The sequence below is a fragment of the Lissotriton helveticus genome, chromosome 6, assembly GCF_964261635.1.
Source record: "Lissotriton helveticus chromosome 6, aLisHel1.1, whole genome shotgun sequence".
Lineage (NCBI taxonomy): Eukaryota > Metazoa > Chordata > Amphibia > Caudata > Salamandridae > Lissotriton > Lissotriton helveticus.
The window spans coordinates 2,021,438,269-2,021,461,258 of record NC_136067.1 but is presented as its reverse complement, the minus strand read 5'-3'; positions in this window follow the sequence as shown (position 1 = coordinate 2,021,461,258).

Genomic DNA, 22,990 nt, shown 5'->3' with positions numbered 1-22,990 from the left:
GATGACGCTGGTGGAGAGACACATGATGCAGGCAAAGAGTGAGATGACACACTCAAAGAGAGATATGGCGCAGGTGGAGGGAGACATGATGCAGGCAGAGGGGAGATGACACATGCAAAGAGAGAGATAACACTGGTAGAGAAAGATATGATGCAGGCAAAGAGTGGGATGACACACGCAAAGAGAGAGATGACACATGCAAAGAGAGAGATGACGCTGGTGGAGAGAGACATGATGCAGGCAAAGAGTGAGATGACACACGCAAAGAGAGAGATGGCGCAGGTAAAGAGAGAGATGATGCTGGTGGAGAGAGACATGATGCAGGCAGAGAGTGAGATGGCGCAGGCAGAGAGAGAGATGACAAATGCAAAGAGAGAGAGGGTGCAGGCAGAGAGTGAGATGACATACGCAAAGAGAGAGATGACACACGCAAAGAGAGAGATGGTGCAGGCAGACAGTGAGATGACACACGCAAAGAGAGAGATGACAAATGCAAAGAGAGAGAGGGTGCAGGCAGAGAGTGAGATGACATACGCAAAGAGAGAGATGACACACGCAAAGAGAGAGATGGTGCAGGCAGACAGTGAGATGACACACGCAAAGAGAGAGATGACGCTGGTGGAGGGAGACATGATGCAGGCAGAGAGTGAAATGACACACGCAAAGAGAGAGATAACGCTGTTGGAGAAAGACATGATGCAGGCATAGGGTGAGATGGCACAAGCAGAGAGTGAGATCACACACGCAGAGAGAGATGACACAGGTGGAGGGAGACATGATGCAGGCAGAGAGTGAAATGACACACGCAAAGAGAGAGATAACGCTGTTGGAGAAAGACATGATGCAGGCAGAGGGTGAGATGATGCAAGCAGAGTGAGAAGACACACGCAAAGAGAGAGATGGTGCAGGCAGAGAGTGAGATGGTGCAGGCAGAGAGTGAGATGACACACGCAAAGAGAGAGATGACGCAGGTAGAAAGTGAGATGATATATGCAAAGAGAGAGATGGTGCAGGCAGAGAGTGAGATCACACACACAAAGAGGGAGATGACGCTGGTGGAGAGTGAGATGACACACGCAAAGAGAGAGATGATGCTGGTGGAGGGAGACATGATGCAGGCAGAGGGTGAGATGGCGCAGGCAGAGAGTGAGATGACACACGCAAAGAGAGACATGGTACAGGCAGAGAGTGAGATGACACAAGCAAAGAGAGAGATGGTGCAGGCAGAGAGTGAGATGACACACGCAAAGAGAGAGATGGCGCTGGTGGAGAGTGAAATGATATACGCAAAGAGAGAGATGGTGCAGGCAGAGAGTGAGATGATACACGCAAAGAGAGAGATGACGCTGGTGGAGAGAGAAATGATGCAGGCAGAGGGTGAGATGGCACAGGCAGAGAGTGAGATGACACACGCAAAGATAGAGATGACGCAGGTGGAGAGAGACATGATGCAGGCAGAGGGTGAGATGGCACAGGCAGAGAGTGAGATGACACACGCAAAGAGAGAGATGGTGCAGGCAGAGAGTGAGATGACACACGCAGAGAGAGAGATGACACACACAAAGAGAGAGATGGTGCAGGCATAGAGTGAGATGACACACACAAAGAGAGAGATGATGCAGGTAGAGAGTGAGATGATATATGCAAAGAGTGAGATGGCGCAGGCAGAGAGTGAGATGACACACGCATAGAGAGAGATGCCGCTGGTGGAGAGTGAGATGATATACGCAATTAGAGAGATGGCGCAGGCAAAGAGAGAGATGGTGCAGGCAGAGAGTGAGATGACACACGTAAAGAGAGAGATGACACAGGTAGAGAGTGAGATGATATACACAAAGAGAGGGATGGTGCAGGCAGAGATTGAGATGACATACGCAAAGAGAGAGATGATGCTGGTGGAGAGAGACATGATGCAGGCAGAGGGTGAGATGGCGCAGGCAGAGAGTGAGATGACACACGCAAAGAGAGAGATGACGCTGGTGGAGAGAGACATGATGCAGGCAAAGAGTGATATGACACACTCAAAGAGAGAGATGGCGCAGGTGGAGGGATACATGATACAGGCAGAGGGGAGATGACACACACAAAGAGAGAGATGACGCTGGTGGAGAGAGATATGATGAAGGAAAAGAGTGAGATGACACACGCAAAGAGAGAGATGACGCTGGTGGAGAGACACATGATGCAGGCAAAGAGTGAGATGACACACTCAAAGAGAGAGATGGCACAGGTGGAGGGAGACGTGATGCAGGCAGAGGGGAGATGACACACGCAAAGAGAGAGGTAACGCTGGTGGAGAGAGATATGATGCAGGCAAAGAGTGAGATGACACATGCAAAGAGAGAGATGACACATGCAAAGAGAGAGATGACGCTGGTGGAGAGAGACATGATGCAGGCAAAGAGTGAGATGATACACGCAAAGAGAGAGATGGCGCAGGCAAAGAGAGAGATGATGCTGGTGGAGAGAGACATGATGCAGGCAGAGGGTGAGATGGCGCAGGCAGAGAGTGAGATAACACACGCAAAGAGAGACATGGTGCAGGCAGAGAGTGAGATGTCACATGCAAAGAGAGAGATGACACATGCAAAGAGAGAGAGGGTGCAGGTAGATTGTGTGATGACACACGCAAAGGGAGAGATGACACACGCAAAGAGAGAGATGGTGCAGGCAGACAGTGAGATGACACAACCAAAGAGAGAGATGACGCAGGTGGAGGGAGACATGATGCAGGCAGAGAGTGAGATGACACACGCAAAGAGAGAGATGACGCAAGTGGAGGGAGACATGATGCAGGCAGAGGGTGAGATGATGCAGGCAGAATGAGATGACACACGCAAAGAGAGAGATGGTGAAGGCAGAGAGTGAGATGACACACGCAAAGAGAGAGATGACGCAGGTAGAGAGTTAGATGATATATGCAAAGAGAGAGATGGCGCAGGCAGAGAGTGAGATGACACAAACAAAGAGGGAGATGACGCTGGTGGAAAGAGAGATGACACATGCAAAGAGAGAGATGATGCTGGTTAAGGGAGACATGATGCAGCCAGAGGGTGAGATGGCGCAGGCGGAGAGTGTGATGACACACGCAAAGAGAGACATGGTGCAGCCAGAGAGTGAGATGTCACATGCAAAGAGAGAGATGACACACGCAAAGAGAGAGATGGTGCAGGCAGAGAGTGAGATGACACACGCAAAGAGAGATGACGCTGGTAGAGAGTGAGATGATACACGCAAAGAGAGAGATGACGCTGGTGGATAGAGACATGATGCAGGCAGAGGGTGAGATGGCGCAGGCAGAGAGTGAGATGACACACGCAAAGAGAGAGATGACGCAGGTGGAGAGAGACATGATGCAGGCAGAGGGTGAGATGGCACAGGCAGAGAGTGAGATGACACACGCAAAGAGAGAGATGGTGCAGGCAGAGAGTGAGATGACACACGCAAAGAGAGAGATGGTGCAGGCAGAGAGTGAGATGACACACGCAAAGAGAGAGATGACGCAGGTAGAGAGTGAGATGATATATGCAAAGAGAGAGATGGCGCAGGCAGAGAGTGAGATGACACACGCAAAGAGAGAGATGACGCTGGTGGAGAGTGAGATGATATACGCAATGAGAGAGATGGCGCAGGCAAAGAGAGAGGTGGTGCAGGCAGAGAGTGAGATGACACACGCAAAGAGAGAGATGACGCTGGTGGAGAGAGACATGATGCAGGCAAAGAGTGAGATGACACACACAAAGAGAGAGATGGCGCAGGTGGAGGGAGACATGATGCAGGCAGAGGGGAGATAACACACGCAAAGAGAGAGATGACGCTGGTGGAGAGAGACATGATGCAGGCAAAGAGTGAGATGACAATCGCAAAGAGAGAGATGACGCTGGTGGAGAGACACATGATGCATGCAAAGAGTGAGATGACACACTCAAAGAGAGAGATGGCGCAGGTGGAGGGAGACATGATGCAGGCAGAGGGGAGATGACACACGCAAAGAGAGAGATAACGCTGGTGGAGAGAGATATGATGCAGGCAAAGAGTGAGATGACACACGCAAAGAGAGAGATGACACATGCAAAGAGAGAGATGACACTGGTGGAGTGAGACATGATGCAGGCAAAGAGTGAGATGACACACACAAAGAGAGAGATGGCGCAGGCAAAGATAGAGATGACGCTGGTGGAGAGAGACATGATGCAGGCAGAGGGTGAGATGGCGCAAGCAGAGAGTGAGATCACACACGCAGAGAGAGATGACGCAGGTGGAGCGATACATGATGCAGGATGAGTGAGATGACACACGCAAAAAGAGAGATGGTGCACGCAGAGAGTGGGATGTCACACGCAAAGAGAGAGATGACACACGCAAAGAGAGAGATGGTGCAGGCAGAGAGTGAGATGACACAAGTAAAGAGAGAGATGACTCAGGTAGAGAGTGAGATGATATATGCAAAGAGAGAGATGGCGCAGGCAGAGAGTGATATGACACACGCAAAGAGAGAGATGACGCTGGTGGAGAGTGAGATGACACGCGTAAAGAAAGAGATGATGCTGGTGGAGGGAGACATGATGCCGGCAGAGGGTGAGATGGTGCAGGCAGAGAGTGAGATGACACACGCAAAGAGAGAGATGATAGATGCAAAGAGAGAGATGACACACACAAAGAGAGAGATGGTGCAGGCAGAGAGTGAGATGACACACGCAAAGAGAGAGATGACGCAGGCAGAGAGTGAGATCACACACGCAGAGAGAGATGACACAGGTGGAGGGAGACATGATGCAGGCAGAGGGTGAGATGATGCAGGCAGAGTGAGATGACACACGCCAAGAGAGAGATGGTGCAGGCAGAGAGTGAGATGTCACACGCAAAGAGAGCGATGACACACGCAGAGAGAGATGGTGCAGGCAGAGAGTGAGATGACACACACAAAGAGAGAGATGGTACAGGCAGAGAGTGAGATGATACATGCAAAGAGAGAGAGATGAGGCAGGTAGAGAGTGAGATGATATACGCAAAGAGAGAGATGGTGCAGGCAGAGAGTGAGATGATAAACACAAAGAGAGAGATGACGCTGGTGGAGAGAGACATCATGCAGGCAGAGGGTGAGATGGCGCAGGCAGAGAGTGAGATGACACACGCAAAGAGAGAGATGTCGCAGGTGGAGAGAGACATGATGCAGGCAGAGGGTGAGATGGTGCAGGCAGAGAGTGAGATGAAACACGCAAAGACAGACATGGTGCAGGCAGATAGTGAGATGTCACACGCAAAGAGAGAGATGACACATGCAAAGAGAGAGATGGTGCAGGCAGAGAGTGAGATGACACACGCAAAGAGAGAGAACACACGCAAAGAGAGAGATGGTGCAGGCAGAGAGTGAGATGACACACACAAAGAAAGAGATGACGCAGGGAGAGTGAGATGATTTATGCAAAGAGAGAGATGGTGGAGGCAGAGAGTGAGATGACATATGTAAAGAGAGAGATGATGCTGGTGGAGAGAGACATGATGCAGGCAGAGGGTGAGATGGTGCAGGCAGAGAGTGGGATGACGCACGCAAAGTGAGAGATGACGCAGGTGGAGAGAGACATGATGCAGGCAGAAGGTGAGAAGGCGCAGGCAGAGAGTGAGATGACACACGCAAAGACAGAGATGACGCAGGAGGAGAGTGAGATGACACACACAAAGAGAGAGATGGCGCAGGCAGAGGGTGAGATGACACAAGCAAAGAGAGAGATGACACACGCAAAGAGAGAGATGACGCAGGTGGAGAGAGACATGATGCAGGGAAAGAGATAGATGACACACGCAAAGAGAGAGATGACGCAGGTGGAGAGAGACATGATGCAGGGAGAGAGTGAGAAGACACACGCAAAGAGAGAGATGACGCAGGCAGAGACTGAGATGACACACGCAAAGAGAGAGATGGTGCAGGCAGAGAGTGAGATGATACACGCAAAGAGAGAGATGATGCTGGTGGAGAGAGACATGATGCAGGCAGAGGGTGAGATGGCGCAGGCAGAGAGTGAGATGACACACGCAAAGAGAGAGATAACGCAGGTGGAGAGACACATGATGTAGGCAGAGGATGAGATGGCAAAGGCAGAGAGTGGGATGACACACGCAAAGAGAGAAATGGTGCAGGCAGAGAGTGAGATGACACACGCAAAGAGAGAGATGACACACGCAAAGAGAGAGATGGTGCAGGCAGAGAGTGAGATGACACACGCAAAGAGAGAGATGACGCAGGTAGAGAGTGAGATGATATATGCAAAGAGAGAGATCGCGCAGGCAGAGAGTGAGATGACACATGCAAAGAGAGACATGGTGCTGGCAGAGAGGGAGATGTCACACGCAAAGAGAGAGATGATAGATGCAAAGAGAGAGATGACACAAGCAAAGAGAGAGATGGAGCAGGCAGAGAGTGAGATGTCACACGCAATGAGAGAGATGATAGATGCAAAGAGAGAGATGGCACACGCAAAGAGAGAGATGGTACAGGCAGAGAGTGAGATGACACACGCAAAGAGAGAGATGACGCAGGTAGAGTGTGAGATGACACACGCAAAGAGAGAGATGGTGCAGGCAGAGAGTGAGATGACACATGCAAAGAGAGATGACGCTGGTAGAGAGTGAGATGATACACGCAAAGAGAGAGATGATGCTGGTGGAGAGAGACATGATGCAGGCAGAGGGTGAGATGGCGCAGGCAGAGAGTGAGATGACACACGCAAAGAGAGAGATGACGCAGGTGGACAGAGACATGATGCAGACAGAGGGTGAGATGGCACAGGCAGAGAGTGAGATGACACACGCAAAGAGAGAGATGGTGCAGGCAGAGAGTGAGATGACACACGCAATGAGAGAGATGGTGCAGGCAGAGAGTGAGATGACACACGCAAAGAGAGAGATGACGCAGGTAGAGAGTGAGATGATATATGCAAAGAGAGAGATGGCGCAGGCAGAGAGTGAGATGACACACGCAAAGAGAGAGATGACGCTGGTGGAGAGTGAGATGATATACGCAAAGAGAAAGATGGCGCAGGCAAAGAGAGAGATGGTGCAGGCAGAGAGTGAGATGACACACGCAAAGAGAGAGATGACGCTGGTGGAGAGAGACATGATGCAGGCAAAGAGTGAGATGACACACGCAAAGAGAGAGATGGCGCAGGTGGAGGGAGACATGATGCAGGCAGAGGGGAGATGACACACGCACACAGAGAGATGACGCTGGTGGAGAGAGATATGATGCAGGCAAAGAGTGAAATGACACACGCAAAGAGAGAGATGACGCTGGTGGAGAGACACATGATGCAGGCAAAGAGTGAGATGACACACTCAAAGAGAGAGATGGTGCAGGTGGAGGGAGACATGATACAGGCAGAGGGGAGATGACACACGCAAAGAGAGAGATAATGCTGGTGGAGAGAGATATGATGCAGGCAAAGAGTGAGATGACACACGCAAAGAGAGATATGACACATGCAAAGAGAGAGATGACGCTGGTGGAGTGAGACATGATGCAGGCAAAGAGTGAGATGACACACACAAAGAGAGAGATGGCGCAGGCAAAGATAGAGATGACGCTGGTGGAGAGAGACATGATGCAGGCAGAGGGTGAGATGGCGCAGGCAGAGAGTGAGATCACACATGCAAAGAGAGACATGGTGCAGGCAGAGAGTGAGATGTCACGTAAAGAGAGAGATGACACATGCAAAGATAGAGATGGTGCAGGCAGACAGTGAGATGACACACGCAAAGAGAGAGATGACGCAGGTGGAGGGAGACATGATGCAGGCAGAGAGTGAGATGACACACGCAAAGAGAGAGATGACGCTGGTGGAGAGAGACATGATGCAGGCAGAGGGTAAGATGGCGCAAGCAGAGAGTGAGATCACACACGCAGAGAGAGATGATGCAGGTGGAGCAATACATGATGCAGGCAGAGGGTGAGATGATGCAGGCAGAGTGAGATGACACACGCAAAGAGAGAGATGGTGCAGGCAGAGAGTGAGATGACACACGTATAGAGAGAGATGACTCAGGTAGAGAGTGAGATGATATATGCAAAGAGAGAGATGGCGCAGGCAGAGAGTGATATGACACACGCAAAGAGAGAGATGATGCTGGTGGAGGGAGACATGAAGCCGGCAGAGGGTGAGATGGTGCAGGCAGAGAGTGAGATGACACACGCAAAGAGAGAGATGATAGATGCAAAGAGAGAGATGACACACGCAAAGAGAGAGATGATAGATGCAAAGAGAGAGATGACACACGCAAAGAGAGAGATGGTGCAGGCAGAGAGTGAGATGACACACGCAAAGAGAGAGATGACGCAGGTAGAGAGTGAGATGACACACGCAAAGAGAGAGATGACACAGGTAGAGAGTGAGATGATATATGCAAAGAGAGAGATGGCGCAGGCAGAGAGTGAGATGACACACGCAAAGAGAGAGATGACACTGGTGGAGAGTGAGATGATATACGCAAAGAGAGAGATGGCGCAGGCAAAGAGAAAGATGGTGCAGGCAGAGAGTGAGATGACACACGCCAAGAGAGAGATGATGCAGGTAGTGAGTGAGATGATATATGCAAAGAGAGAGATGACGCTGGTGGAGAGTGAGATGATATACGCAAAGAGAGAGATGGCGCAGGCAGAGAGTGAGATGACACACGCAAAGAGAGAGATGGCGCAGGTGGAGGGAGACATGATGCAGGCAGAGGGTGAGATGGCGCAGGCAGAGTGTGAGATGACACACGCAAAGAGAGAGATGATGCAGGTGGAGGGAGACATGATGCAGGCAGGAGGGTGAGATGATGCAGGCAGAGTGAGATGACACACGCAAAGAGAGAGATGGTGCAGGCAGAGAGTGAGATGTCACATGCAAAGAGAGAGATGACACACGCAAAGAGAGAGATGATGCAGGCAGACAGTGAGATGACACACGCAAAGCGAGAGATGACGCAGGTGGAGGGAGACATGATGCAGGCAGAGAGTGAGATCACACACGCAGCGAGAGATGACACAGGTGGAGGGAGACATGATGCAGGCAGAGGGTGAGATGATGCAGGCAGAGTGAGATGACACACGCAAAGAGAGAGATGACGCAGGTAGAGAGTGAGATGATATATGCAAAGAGAGAGATGGCGCAGGCAGAGAGTGAGATGACACCCAAAAAAAGGGAGATGACGCTGGTGGAGAGTGAGATGACACACGCAAAGAGAGAGATGATGCTGGTGGAGGGAGACATGATGCAGGCAGAAGGTGAGATGGCGCAGGCAGAGAGTGAGATGACACACGCAAAGAGAGACATGGTGCAGCCAGAGAGTGAGATGTCAAACGCAAAGAGAGAGATGACACATGCAAAGAAAGCGATGGTGCAGGCAGAGAGTGAGATGACACACGCAAAGAGAGAGATGACGCTGGTGGAGAGTGAGATGATATACGTAAAGAGAGAGATGATGCAGGCAGAGAGTGAGATGATACACGCAAAGAGAGAGATGACGCTGGTGGAGAGAGAAATGATGCAGGCAGAGGGTGAGATGGCGCAGGCAGAGAGTGAGATGACACACGCAAAGAGAGAGATGACGCAGGTGGAGAGAGACATGATGCAGGCAGAGGGTGAGATGGCACAGGCAGAAAGTGAGATGACACACGCATAGGGAGAGATGGTGCAGGCAGAGAGTGAGATGACACACGCAAAGAGAGAGATGACTCAGGTAGAGAGTGAGATGATATATGCAAAGAGAGAGATGGCGCAGCAGAGAGTGAGATGACACACGCAACGAGAGAGATGACGCAGGTGGAGAGTGAGATGATATACGCAAAGAGAGAGATGATGCAGGCAAAGAGAGAGATGGTGCAGGCAGAGAGTGAGATGACACACGCAAAGAGATAGATGACGCAGGTAGAGAGTGAGATGATATACACAAAGAGAGAGATGGTGCAGGCAGAGAGTGAGATGACACACGCAAAGAGAGAGATGACGCTGTTGGAGAGAGACATGATGCAGGCAAAGAGTGAGATGATACACTCAAAGAGAGAGATGGCGCAGGTGGAGGGAGAGGTGATGCAGGCAGAGGGGAGATGACACACGCAAAGAGAGAGATGACACTGTTGGAGAGAGACATGATGCAGGCAAAGAGTGAGATGACACACGCAAAGAGAGAGATGACGCTGGTGGAGAGACACATGATGCAGGAAAAGAGTGAGATGACACACTCAAAGAGAGAGATGGCGCAGGTGGAGGGAGACATGATGCAGGCAGAGGGGAGATGACACGCGCAAAGAGAGAGATAATGCTGGTGGAGAGAGATATGATGCAGGCAAAGAGTGAGATGACACACGCAAAGAGAGAGATGAAACATGCAAAGAGAGAGATGATGCTGGTGGAGAGAGACATGATGCAGGCAAAGAGTGAGATGACACACACAAAGAGAGAGATGGCGCAGGCAAAGATAGAGATGACGCTGGTGGAGAGAGACATGATGCAGGCAGAGGGTGAGATGGCGCAGGCAGAGAATGAGATCACACATACAAAGAGAGACATGGTGCAGGCAAAGAGAGAGATGGTGCAGGCAGACAGTGAGATGACACACGCAATGAGAGAGATGACGCAGGTGGAGGGAGACATGATGCAGGCAGAGAGTGAGATGACACAAGCAAAGAGAGAGTTGACACTGGTGGAGAGAGACATGATGCAGGCAGAGGGTGAGATGGCACAAGCAGAGAGTGAGATCACACACGCAGAGAGAGATGATGCATGTGGAGGGATACATGATGCAGGCAGAGGGTGAGATGATGCAGGCAGAGTGAGATGACACACGCCAAGAGAGAGATGGTGCAGGCTGAGAGTGAGATGTTACATGCAAAGAGAGAGATGACACATGCAGAGAGAGATGGTGCAGGCAGAGAGTGAGATGACACACGCAAAGAGAGAGATGATGCAGGTAGAGAGTGAGATGACACACGCAAAGAGAGAGATGATGCTGGTGGAGGGAGACATGATTCAGGCAGAGGGTGAGATGGCGCAGGCAGAGAGTGAGATGTCACACGCAATGAGAGAGATGATAGATGCAAAGAGAGAGATGGCACACGCAAAGAGAGAGATGGTGCAGGCAGAGAGTGAGATGACACAGCAAAGAGAGAGATGACGCGGGTAGAGAGTGAGATGACACACGCAAAGAGAGAGATGGTGCAGGCAGAGAGTGAGATGACACACGCAAAGAGAGAGATGACGCAGGTAGAGAGTGAGATGATATATGCAAAGAGAGAGATGGCGCAGGCAGAGAGTGAGATGACACACTCAAAGAGAGAGATGACACTGGTGGAGAGTGAGATGATTTACGCAAAGAGAGAGATGATGCAGGCAAAGAGAGAGATGGTGCAGGCAGAGAGTGAGATGACATACTCAAAGAGAGAGATGATGCAAGTAGAGAGTGAGATGATATATGCAAAGAGAGAGATGACGCTGGTGGAGAGTGAGATGATATATGCAAAGAGAGAGATGGCGCAGGCAGAGAGTGAGATGACACACGCAAAGAGAGAGACGACACTGGTGGAGAGTGAGATGATTTACGCAAAGAGAGAGATGATGCAGGCGAAGAGAGAGATGGTGCAGGCAGAGAGTGAGATGACATACTCAAAGAGAGAGATGATGCAAGTAGAGAGTTAGATGACATACGCAAAGAGAGAGATGATGCAGGTGGAGGGGGACATGATGCAGGCAGAGGGTGAGATGATGCAGGCAGAGAGTGAGATGACACACGCAAAGAGAGAGATGACGCTGGTGGAGAGAGACATGATGCAGGCAAAGAGTGAGCTGACACACGCAAAGAGAGAGATGGCGCAGGTGGAGGGAGACATGATGCAGGCAGAGGGGAGATGACACACGCACACAGAGAGATGACGCTGGTGGAGAGAGATATGATGCAGGCAAAGAGTGAAATGACACACGCAAAGAGAGAGATGACGCTGGTGGAGAGACACATGATGCAGGCAAAGAGTGAGATGACACACTCAAAGAGAGAGATGGTGCAGGTGGAGGGAGACATGATGCAGGCAGAGGGGAGATGACACACGCAAAGAGAGAGATAACGCTGGTGGAGAGAGATATGATGCAGGCAAAGAGTGAGATGACACACGCAAAGAGAGATATGACACATGCAAAGAGAGAGATGACGCTGGTGGAGTGAGACATGATGCAGGCAAAGAGTGAGATGACACACACAAAGAGAGAGATGGCGCAGGCAAAGATAGAGATGACGCTGGTGGAGAGAGACATGATGCAGGCAGAGGGTGAGATGGCGCAGGCAGAGAGTGAGATCACACATGCAAAGAGAGACATGGTGCAGGCAGAGAGTGAGATGTCACGTAAAGAGAGAGATGACACATGCAAAGAGAGAGATGGTGCAGGCCGAGAGTGAGATGACACACGCAAAGAGAGAGATGACACACACAAAGATAGAGATGGTGCAGGCAGACAGTGAGATGACACACGCAAAGAGAGAGATGACGCAGGTGGAGGGAGACATGATGCAGGCAGAGAGTGAGATGACACACGCGAAGAGAGAGATGACGCTGGTGGAGAGAGACATGATGCAGGCAGAGGGTAAGATGGCGCAAGCAGAGAGTGAGATCACACACGCAGAGAGAGATGACGCAGGTGGAGCGATACATGATGCAGGCAGAGGGTGAGATGGCACAGGCAGAGAGTGAGATGATATATGCAAAGAGAGAGATGGCGCAGGCAGAGAGTGATATGACACACGCAAAGAGAGAGATGATGCTGGTGGAGGGAGACATGATGCCGGCAGAGGGTGAAATGGCGCAGGCAGAGAGTGAGATGACACACGCAAAGAGAGAGATGATAGATGCAAAGAGAGAGATGACACACGCAAAGAGAGAGATGATAGATGCAAAGAGAGAGATGACACACGCAAAGAGAGAGACGGTGCAGGCAGAGAGTGAGATGACACACACAAAGAGAGAGATGACGCAGGTAGAGAGTGAGATGACACACGCAAAGAAAGAGATGACACAGGCAGAGAGTGAGATGACACACAAAAAGAGGGAGATGACGCTGGTGGAGAGTGAGATGATACACGCAAAGAGAGAGATGATGCTGGTGGAGGGAGACATTATGCAGGCAGAAGGTGAGATGGCGCAGGCAGAGAGTGAGATGACACACGCAAAGAGAGACATGGTGCAGCCAGAGAGTGAGATGTCAAACGCAAAGAGAGAGATGACACACGCAAAGAGAGCGATGGTGCAGGCAGAGAGTGAGATGACACACGCAAAGAGAGAGATGACGCTGGTGGAAAGTGAGATGATATACGCAAAGAGAGAGATGATGCAGGCAGAGAGTGAGATGATACACGCAAAGAGAGAGATGACGCTGGTGGAGAGAGACATGATGCAGGCAGAGGGTGAGATGGTGCAGGCAGAGAGTGGGATGACGCACGCAAAGTGAGAGATGACGCAGGTGGAGAGAGACATGATGCAGGCAGAAGGTGAGAAGGCGCAGGCAGAGAGTGAGATGACACACGCAAAGACAGAGATGACGCAGGAGGAGAGTGAGATGACACACACAAAGAGAGAGATGGCGCAGGCAGAGGGTGAGATGACACACGCAAAGAGAGAGATGACACACGCAAAGAGAGAGATGACACACGCAAAGATAGAGATGACGCAGGTGGAGAGAGACATGATGCAGGGAAAGAGATAGATGACACACGCAAAGAGAGAGATGACGCAGGTGGAGAGAGACATGATGCAGGGAGAGAGTGAGAAGACACACGCAAAGAGAGAGACGACGCAGGCAGAGACTGAGATGACACACGCAAAGAGAGAGATGGTGCAGGCAGAGAGTGAGATGATACACGCAAAGAGAGAGATAACGCAGGTGGAGAGACACATGATGTAGGCAGAGGATGAGATGGCAAAGGCAGAGAGTGGGATGACACACGCAAAGAGAGAAATGGTGCAGGCAGAGAGTGAGATGACACACGCAAAGAGAGAGATGACACACGCAAAGAGAGAGATGGTGCAGGCAGAGAGTGAGATGACACACGCAAAGAGAGAGATGACGCAGGTAGAGAGTGAGATGATATATGCAAAGAGAGAGATCGCGCAGGCAGAGAGTGAGATGACACACGCAAAGAGAGACATGGTGCTGGCAGAGAGGGAGATGTCACACGCAAAGAGAGAGATGATAGATGCAAAGAGAGAGATGACACACGCAAAGAGAGAGATGGAGCAGGCAGAGAGTGAGATGTCACACGCAATGAGAGAGATGAGAGATGCAAAGAGAGAGATGGCACACGCAAAGAGAGAGATGGTGCAGGCAGAGAGTGAGATGACACACGCAAAGAGAGAGATGACGCAGGTAGAGAGTGAGATGACACACGCAAAGAGAGAGATGGTGCAGGCAGAGAGTGAGATGACACATGCAAAGAGAGATGACGCTGGTAGAGAGTGAGATGATACACGCAAAGAGAGAGATGATGCTGGTGGAGAGAGACATGATGCAGGCAGAGGGTGAGATAGCGCAGGCAGAGAGTGAGATGACACACGCAAAGAGAGAGATGACGCAGGTGGAAAGAGACATGATGCAGGCAGAGGGTGAGATGGCACAGGCAGAGAGTGAGATGACACACGCAAAGAGAGAGATGGTGCAGGCAGAGAGTGAGATGACACACGCAATGAGAGAGATGGTGCAGGCAGAGAGTGAGATGACACACGCAAAGAGAGAGATGACGCAGGTAGAGAGTGAGATGATATATGCAAAGAGAGAGATGGCGCAGGCAGAGAGTGAGATGACACACGCAAAGAGAGAGATGACGCTGGTGGAGAGTGAGATGATATACGCAAAGAGAAAGATGGCGCAGGCAAAGAGAGAGATGGTGCAGGCAGAGAGTGAGATGACACACGCAAAGAGAGAGATGACGCTGGTGGAGAGAGACATGATGCAGGCAAAGAGTGAGATGACACACGCAAAGAGAGAGATGGCGCAGGTGGAGGGAGACATGATGCAGGCAGAGGGGAGATGACACACGCACACAGAGAGATGACGCTGGTGGAGAGAGATATGATGCAGGCAAAGAGTGAAATGACACACGCAAAGAGAGAGATGACGCTGGTGGAGAGACACATGATGCAGGCAAAGAGTGAGATGACACACTCAAAGAGAGAGATGGTGCAGGTGGAGGGAGACATGATACAGGCAGAGGGGAGATGACACACGCAAAGAGAGAGATAACGCTGGTGGAGAGAGATATGATGCAGGCAAAGAGTGAGATGACACACGCAAAGAGAGATATGACACATGCAAAGAGAGAGATGACGCTGGTGGAGTGAGACATGATGCAGGCAAAGAGTGAGATGACACACACAAAGAGAGAGATGGTGCAGGCAAAGATAGAGATGACGCTGGTGGAGAGAGACATGATGCAGGCAGAGGGTGAGATGGCGCAGGCAGAGAGTGAGATCACACATGCAAAGAGAGACATGGTGCAGGCAGAGAGTGAGATGTCACGTAAAGAGAGAGATGACACATGCAAAGATAGAGATGGTGCAGGCAGACAGTGAGATGACACACGCAAAGAGAGAGATGACGCAGGTGGAGGGATACATGATGCAGGCAGAGAGTGAGATGACACACGCAAAGAGAGAGATGACGCTGGTGGAGAGAGACATGATGCAGGCAGAGGGTAAGATGGCGCAAGCAGAGAGTGAGATCACACACGCAGAGAGAGATGATGCAGGTGGAGCAATACATGATGCAGGCAGAGGGTGAGATGATGCAGGCAGAGTGAGATGACACACGCAAAGAGAGAGATGGTGCAGGCAGAGAGTGAGATGACACACGTATAGAGAGAGATGACTCAGGTAGAGAGTGAGATGATATATGCAAAGAGAGAGATGGCGCAGGCAGAGAGTGATATGACACACGCAAAGAGAGAGATGATGCTGGTGGAGGGAGACATGAAGCCGGCAGAGGGTGAGATGGTGCAGGCAGAGAGTGAGATGACACACGCAAAGAGAGAGATGATAGATGCAAAGAGAGAGATGACACACGCAAAGAGAGAGATGATAGATGCAAAGAGAGAGATGACACACGCAAAGAGAGAGATGGTGCAGGCAGAGAGTGAGATGACACACGCAAAGAGAGAGATGACGCAGGTAGAGAGTGAGATGACACACGCAAAGAGAGAGATGACACAGGTAGAGAGTGAGATGATATATGCAAAGAGAGAGATGGCGCAGGCAGAGAGTGAGATGACACACGCAAAGAGAGAGATGACACTGGTGGAGAGTGAGATGATATACGCAAAGAGAGAGATGGCGCAGGCAAAGAGAAAGATGGTGCAGGCAGAGAGTGAGATGACACACGCCAAGAGAGAGATGATGCAGGTAGTGAGTGAGATGATATATGCAAAGAGAGAGATGACGCTGGTGGAGATTGAGATGATATACGCAAAGAGAGAGATGGCGCAGGCAGAGAGTGAGATGACACACGCAAAGAGAGAGATGGCGCAGGTGGAGGGAGACATGATGCAGGCAGAGGGTGAGATGGCGCAGGCAGAGTGTGAGATGACACACGCAAAGAGAGAGATGATGCAGGTGGAGGGAGACATGATGCAGGCAGGAGGGTGAGATGATGCAGGCAGAGTGAGATGACACACGCAAAGAGAGAGATGGTGCAGGCAGAGAGTGAGATGTCACATGCAAAGAGAGAGATGACACACGCAAAGAGAGAGATGATGCAGGCAGACAGTGAGATGACACACGCAAAGCGAGAGATGACGCAGGTGGAGGGAGACATGATGCAGGCAGAGAGTGAGATCACACACGCAGCGAGAGATGACACAGGTGGAGGGAGACATGATGCAGGCAGAGGGTGAGATGATGCAGGCAGAGTGAGATGACACACGCAAAGAGAGAGATGGTGCAGGCAGAGAGTGAGATGTCACACGCAAAGAGAGAGATGACACATGCAAAGAGAGAGATGGTGCAGGCAGAGAGTGAGATGACACACGCAAAGAGAGAGATGACGCAGGTAGAGAGTGAGATGATATATGCAAAGAGAGAGATGGTGCAGGCAGAGAGTGAGATGACACACGCAAAGAGAGAGATGACGCTGGTGGAGAGTGAGATGATATACGTAAAGAGAGAGATGATGCAGGCAGAGAGTGAGATGATACACGCAAAGAGAGAGATGACGCTGGTGGAGAGAGAAATGATGCAGGCAGAGGGTGAAATGGCGCAGGCAGAGAGTGAGATGACACACGCAAAGAGAGAGATGACGCAGGTGGAGAGAGACATGATGCAGGCAAAGGGTGAGATGGCACAGGCAGAAAGTGAGATGACACACGCATAGGGAGAGATGGTGCAGGCAGAGAGTGAGATGACACGCGCAAAGAGAGAGATGACGCAGGTAGAGAGTGAGATGATATATGCAAAGAGAGAGATGGCGCAGCAGAGAGTGAGATGACACACGCAACGAGAGAGATGACGCAGGTGGAGAGTGAGATGATATACGCAAAGAGAGAGATGATGCAGGCAAAGAGAGAGATGGTGCAGGCAGAGAGTGAGATGACACACGCAAAGAGATAGATGACGCAGGTAGAGAGTGAGATGATATACACAAAGAGAGAGATGGTGCAGGCAGAGAGTGAGATGACACACGCAAAGAGAGAGATGACGCTGTTGGAGAGAGACATGATGCAGGCAAAGAGTGAGATGATACACTCAATGAGAGAGATGGCGCAGGTGGAGGGAGAGGTGATGCAGGCAGAGGGGAGATGACACACGCAAAGAGAGAGATGACACTGTTGGAGAGAGACATGATGCAGGCAAAGAGTGAGATGACACACGCAAAGAGAGAGATGACGCTGGTGGAGAGACACATGATGCAGGCAAAGAGTGAGATGACACACTCAAAGAGAGAGATGGCGCAGGTGGAGGGAGACATGATGCAGGCAGAGGGGAGATGACACGCGCAAAGAGAGAGATAATGCTGGTGGAGAGAGATATGATGCAGGCAAAGAGTGAGATGACACACGCAAAGAGAGAGATGAAACATGCAAAGAGAGAGATGATGCTGGTGGAGAGAGACATGATGCAGGCAAAGAGTGAGATGACACACACAAAGAGAGAGATGGCGCAGGCAAAGATAGAGATGACGCTGGTGGAGAGAGACATGATGCAGGCAGAGGGTGAGATGGCGCAGGCAGAGAATGAGATCACACATACAAAGAGAGATATGGTGCAGGCAGAGAGTGAGATGTCACGCAAAGAGAGAGATGACACATGCAAAGAGAGAGATGGTGCAGGCAGAGAGTGAGATGACACACGCAAAGAGAGAGATGACACACGCAAAGAGAGACATGGTGCAGGCAGACAGTGAGATGACACACGCAATGAGAGAGATGACGCAGGTGGAGGGAGACATGATGCAGGCAGAGAGTGAGATGACACAAGCAAAGAGAGAGTTGACACTGGTGGAGAGAGACATGATGCAGGCAGAGGGTGAGATGGCACAAGCAGAGAGTGAGATCACACACGCAGAGAGAGATGATGCATGTGGAGGGATACATGATGCAGGCAGAGGGTGAGATGATGCAGGCAGAGTGAGATGACACACGCCAAGAGAGAGATGGTGCAGGCAGAGAGTGAGATGTTACATGCAAAGAGAGAGATGACACATGCAGAGAGAGATGGTGCAGGCAGAGAGTGAGATGACACACGCAAAGAGAGAGATGATGCAGGTAGAGAGTGAGATGACACACGCAAAGAGAGAGATGACGCTGGTGGAGAGTGAGATGACACACGCAAAGAGAGAGATGATGCTGGTGGAGGGAGACATGATTCAGGCAGAGGGTGAGATGGCGCAGGCAGAGAGTGAGATGTCACACGCAATGAGAGAGATGATAGATGCAAAGAGAGAGATGGCACACGCAAAGAGAGAGATGGTGCAGGCAGAGAGTGAGATGACACAGCAAAGAGAGAGATGACGTGGGTAGAGAGTGAGATGACACACGCAAAGAGAGAGATGGTGCAGGCAGAGAGTGAGATGACACACGCAAAGAGAGAGATGACGCAGGTAGAGAGTGAGATGATATATGCAAAGGAAGAGATGGCGCAGGCAGAGAGTGAGATGACACACGCAAAGAGAGAGATGACACTGGTGGAGAGTGAGATGATTTACGCAAAGAGAGAGATGATGCAGGCAAAGAGAGAGATGGTGCAGGCAGAGAGTGAGATGACATACTCAAAGAGAGAGATGATGCAAGTAGAGAGTGAGATGATATATGCAAAGAGAGAGATGACGCTGGTGGAGAGTGAGATGATATATGCAAAGAGAGAGATGGCGCAGGCAGAGAGTGAGATGACACACGCAAAGAGAGAGACGACACTGGTGGAGAGTGAGATGATTTACGCAAAGAGAGAGATGATGCAGGCGAAGAGAGAGATGGTGCAGGCAGAGAGTGAGATGACATACTCAAAGAGAGAGATGATGCAAGTAGAGAGTTAGATGACATACGCAAAGAGAGAGATGATGCAGGTGGAGGGGGACATGATGCAGGCAGAGGGTGAGATGATGCAGGCAGAGAGTGAGATGACACACGCAAAGAGAGAGATGACGCTGGTGGAGAGTGAGATGATATACGTAAAGAGAGAGATGATGCAGGCAGAGAGTGAGATGATACACGCAAAGAGAGAGATGACGCTGGTGGAGAGAGAAATGATGCAGGCAGAGGGTGAGATGGCGCAGGCAGAGAGTGAGATGACACACGCAAAGAGAGAGATGACGCAGGTGGAGAGAGACATGATGCAGGCAGAGGGTGAGAAGGCACAGGCAGAAAGTGAGATGACACACGCATAGGGAGAGATGGTGCAGGCAGAGAGTGAGATGACACGCGCAAAGAGAGAGATGACGCAGGTAGAGAGTGAGATGATATATGCAAAGAGAGAGATGGCGCAGCAGAGAGTGAGATGACACACGCAACGAGAGAGATGACGCAGGTGGAGAGTGAGATGATATACGCAAAGAGAGAGATGATGCAGGCAAAGAGAGAGATGGTGCAGGCAGAGAGTGAGATGACACACGCAAAGAGATAGATGACGCAGGTAGAGAGTGAGATGATATACACAAAGAGAGAGATGGTGCAGGCAGAGAGTGAGATGACACACGCAAAGAGAGAGATGACGCTGTTGGAGAGAGACATGATGCAGGCAAAGAGTGAGATGATACACTCAAAGAGAGAGATGGCGCAGGTGGAGGGAGAGGTGATGCAGGCAGAGGGGAGATGACACACGCAAAGAGAGAGATGACACTGTTGGAGAGAGACATGATGCAGGCAAAGAGTGAGATGACACACGCAAAGAGAGAGATGACGCTGGTGGAGAGACACATGATGCAGGAAAAGAGTGAGATGACACACTCAAAGAGAGAGATGGCGCAGGTGGAGGGAGACATGATGCAGGCAGAGGGGAGATGACACGCGCAAAGAGAGAGATAATGCTGGTGGAGAGAGATATGATGCAGTGTTGCAGGGTTTCTGTACTCACACAGAACTGTGCACAGAGGAGTGGAACCTCGGCAAATTAGGATGTCCCAAAACTTACCTTAGCAACCAACTCACCCCTTACCGAGCTAGCTACAGTGTCTCATTGGACATATCAAACACCCAATGTTTAGACAAACCAGAACATGAACTTACAGTACCTCAGGGTACGTGGGACTCATGAACACTCTTTCGTTATATTATCATTACAAACCAGAACATGGAGTAAAGAAGACACATGTGCATTTGAAATGTTTATTTACTAATGCCGTCTTCTCAGGCGCAGTATCTTTGATAATACAAGTATACTTATTATCAGTAGCAAAATTATCAGCATAGTTACTAAGACATAAAAAGCGAATGGTGACAGCATGTTAACATGCTGTAATGAATAAGAGTTAACAACACTTATATCTCACCCTCCCTAACACATATATTATATTATTATCTAAGAAGGTCTCTTTGGGTTGTTTTAGGGCGGGCCCATACCTTAGTGTCCTAGCATGAAGGAATCACATCAGCATACACCAGCTCTCTCTGCATGTGCACCGCATCAAGTGTTTTAACAATTCTCGTGCAAAGCAATATCAATCCCGCCTCAAGCCCAAGTTGGCAAAGGCTGCACTTGTGTTATGACTATGAAGGCGTGGAGATCAGACCTCATAACAATTCCATATCGTGTTGCTCCTGAAACTTCAGCACTCTCCGTGCAGACATGTTTTATTAAACAAAGCAGATATCAGAGCAATAACATATTATTCTCACGTTCACCACGCCAAACTACTAGGTTGAAAGCTAAGTCAACAAATGAGGGTCGTGTGCAGAAGTTGCAAGAAAGGAAAAATGGCGTTTAAATCTCAAACGTACCTATGCTAACTTAACACGATATAGGGATATATAGGAGTTATACAACACCCCCCCATGATCCGAGAACGGACTAAATAAGGTAACAGAAGTGCCATCACATGAGAGCAGAATCCATTTATAAACGAGCATGAATAAAGATTCAAATATAAAAATTAATGCTAAAAAAAATAGCCCACAAATATACTGTGGCTCAAGCCAATAGGCAAGCAAAAAATAAAATGTCTTGACCAAAAGTCAATAAAATCAAGGAAATGCTATCAATCAGCATGTCAATTTGAGGCAGTGTCTATGATAAGACCGTATATGAAAAGTAAGCTGCAACAGCCTCCAGGAGGAAGTCACTGTCCTCATCAGAAAACAGTTCAGCCATCCAATTTAAAAGATGAAAGGAACATACGTGATCTTCCAGCACCGGATCCTCTATAACCATCAGAGGACAGCTCGGTGGGTTCTCAAGAAAACTTAGTTCCAAGAAATTCTGCGCTGCCGACAACACATCCCAGGGACCCATTAGTCCATGTGCCACCGCCAAGGCCATAACCCTTTCGTCTGAACAAACCAACTCGTGAGCAATGATAGGACTCATCAGTTGATCAAAATCGACGTCAGAAGATGCTGGTCCGCAGAGACACAAATCAATGGCCCAAAGGAAATCACAGGTCAGACAGCGAAATACAGGCTGGACACAGGTGAAATAGGAGAACCGAAAAGATAATCCAAACGCCGTGCTTAGAGTCGCTAACGGCAGTGTGCCATAGTAATCAAGCATGCGGTTGCGAAACCGCGTCAGTAGTAGCCGTGCGTGGTCTTGCACAGGAAGGGCATCCATATTTAAAAAGGCAGAAAACCACCAATGCGCCAGCCGCTAATGCAAGCAAAAACGGGAACCCTCCAAATAAGGATGAACAAATAGAATGGAAGAATGCAGGGATGACTCCAAATATCTTCTCAGAGGAAGTCACGAGACCACCGCTAACAACTTTAAAAAAATGTGCTAGGCCCGTTGTGGAGGATGCGTTAAAGATAGAACGGACCATGGCTCCGAAATGCAAGGGCAAATCAGTGTTTAAAAGAGCCTGAACCTCCGTGCGGGTGTTAGCAATGTGAAGCACGAAAGTTTCACGGGCCGAGCTCAAGGCCACCTCTTTCTGGGACAATAGAGCTCTTATTCTAGCCATGCCGCTGAATTCTGCTCCCAAGGTCGGTATCTGTGGCCAAATGGAAGACTCCCTATGTTCACGTGTGGGAGGATAAAGAACATTTCTGCAGCAAATAACTCGCTCACTAACCGTTACTATGAAAGCTATACCTTTAATCAAACCACAGCAGTTTTCATTATTGAGCGTTAAATAACTACCATTCTCTAACAATTTAAACGTGGGGATGATAGCAGGAACTGGCGTGCCCTGTAAAACGCAAGCCATATTCGGTCTGTCCCTGTTACATGAACCGTGTAACTGTATGTGTCTACACATTAAAGAATGATCTGGCGTCTCAGTACACTCATCCCCTGTTAGATAAACCTCTTGTTCATCCTTGAAACATCTGTATGTGTATG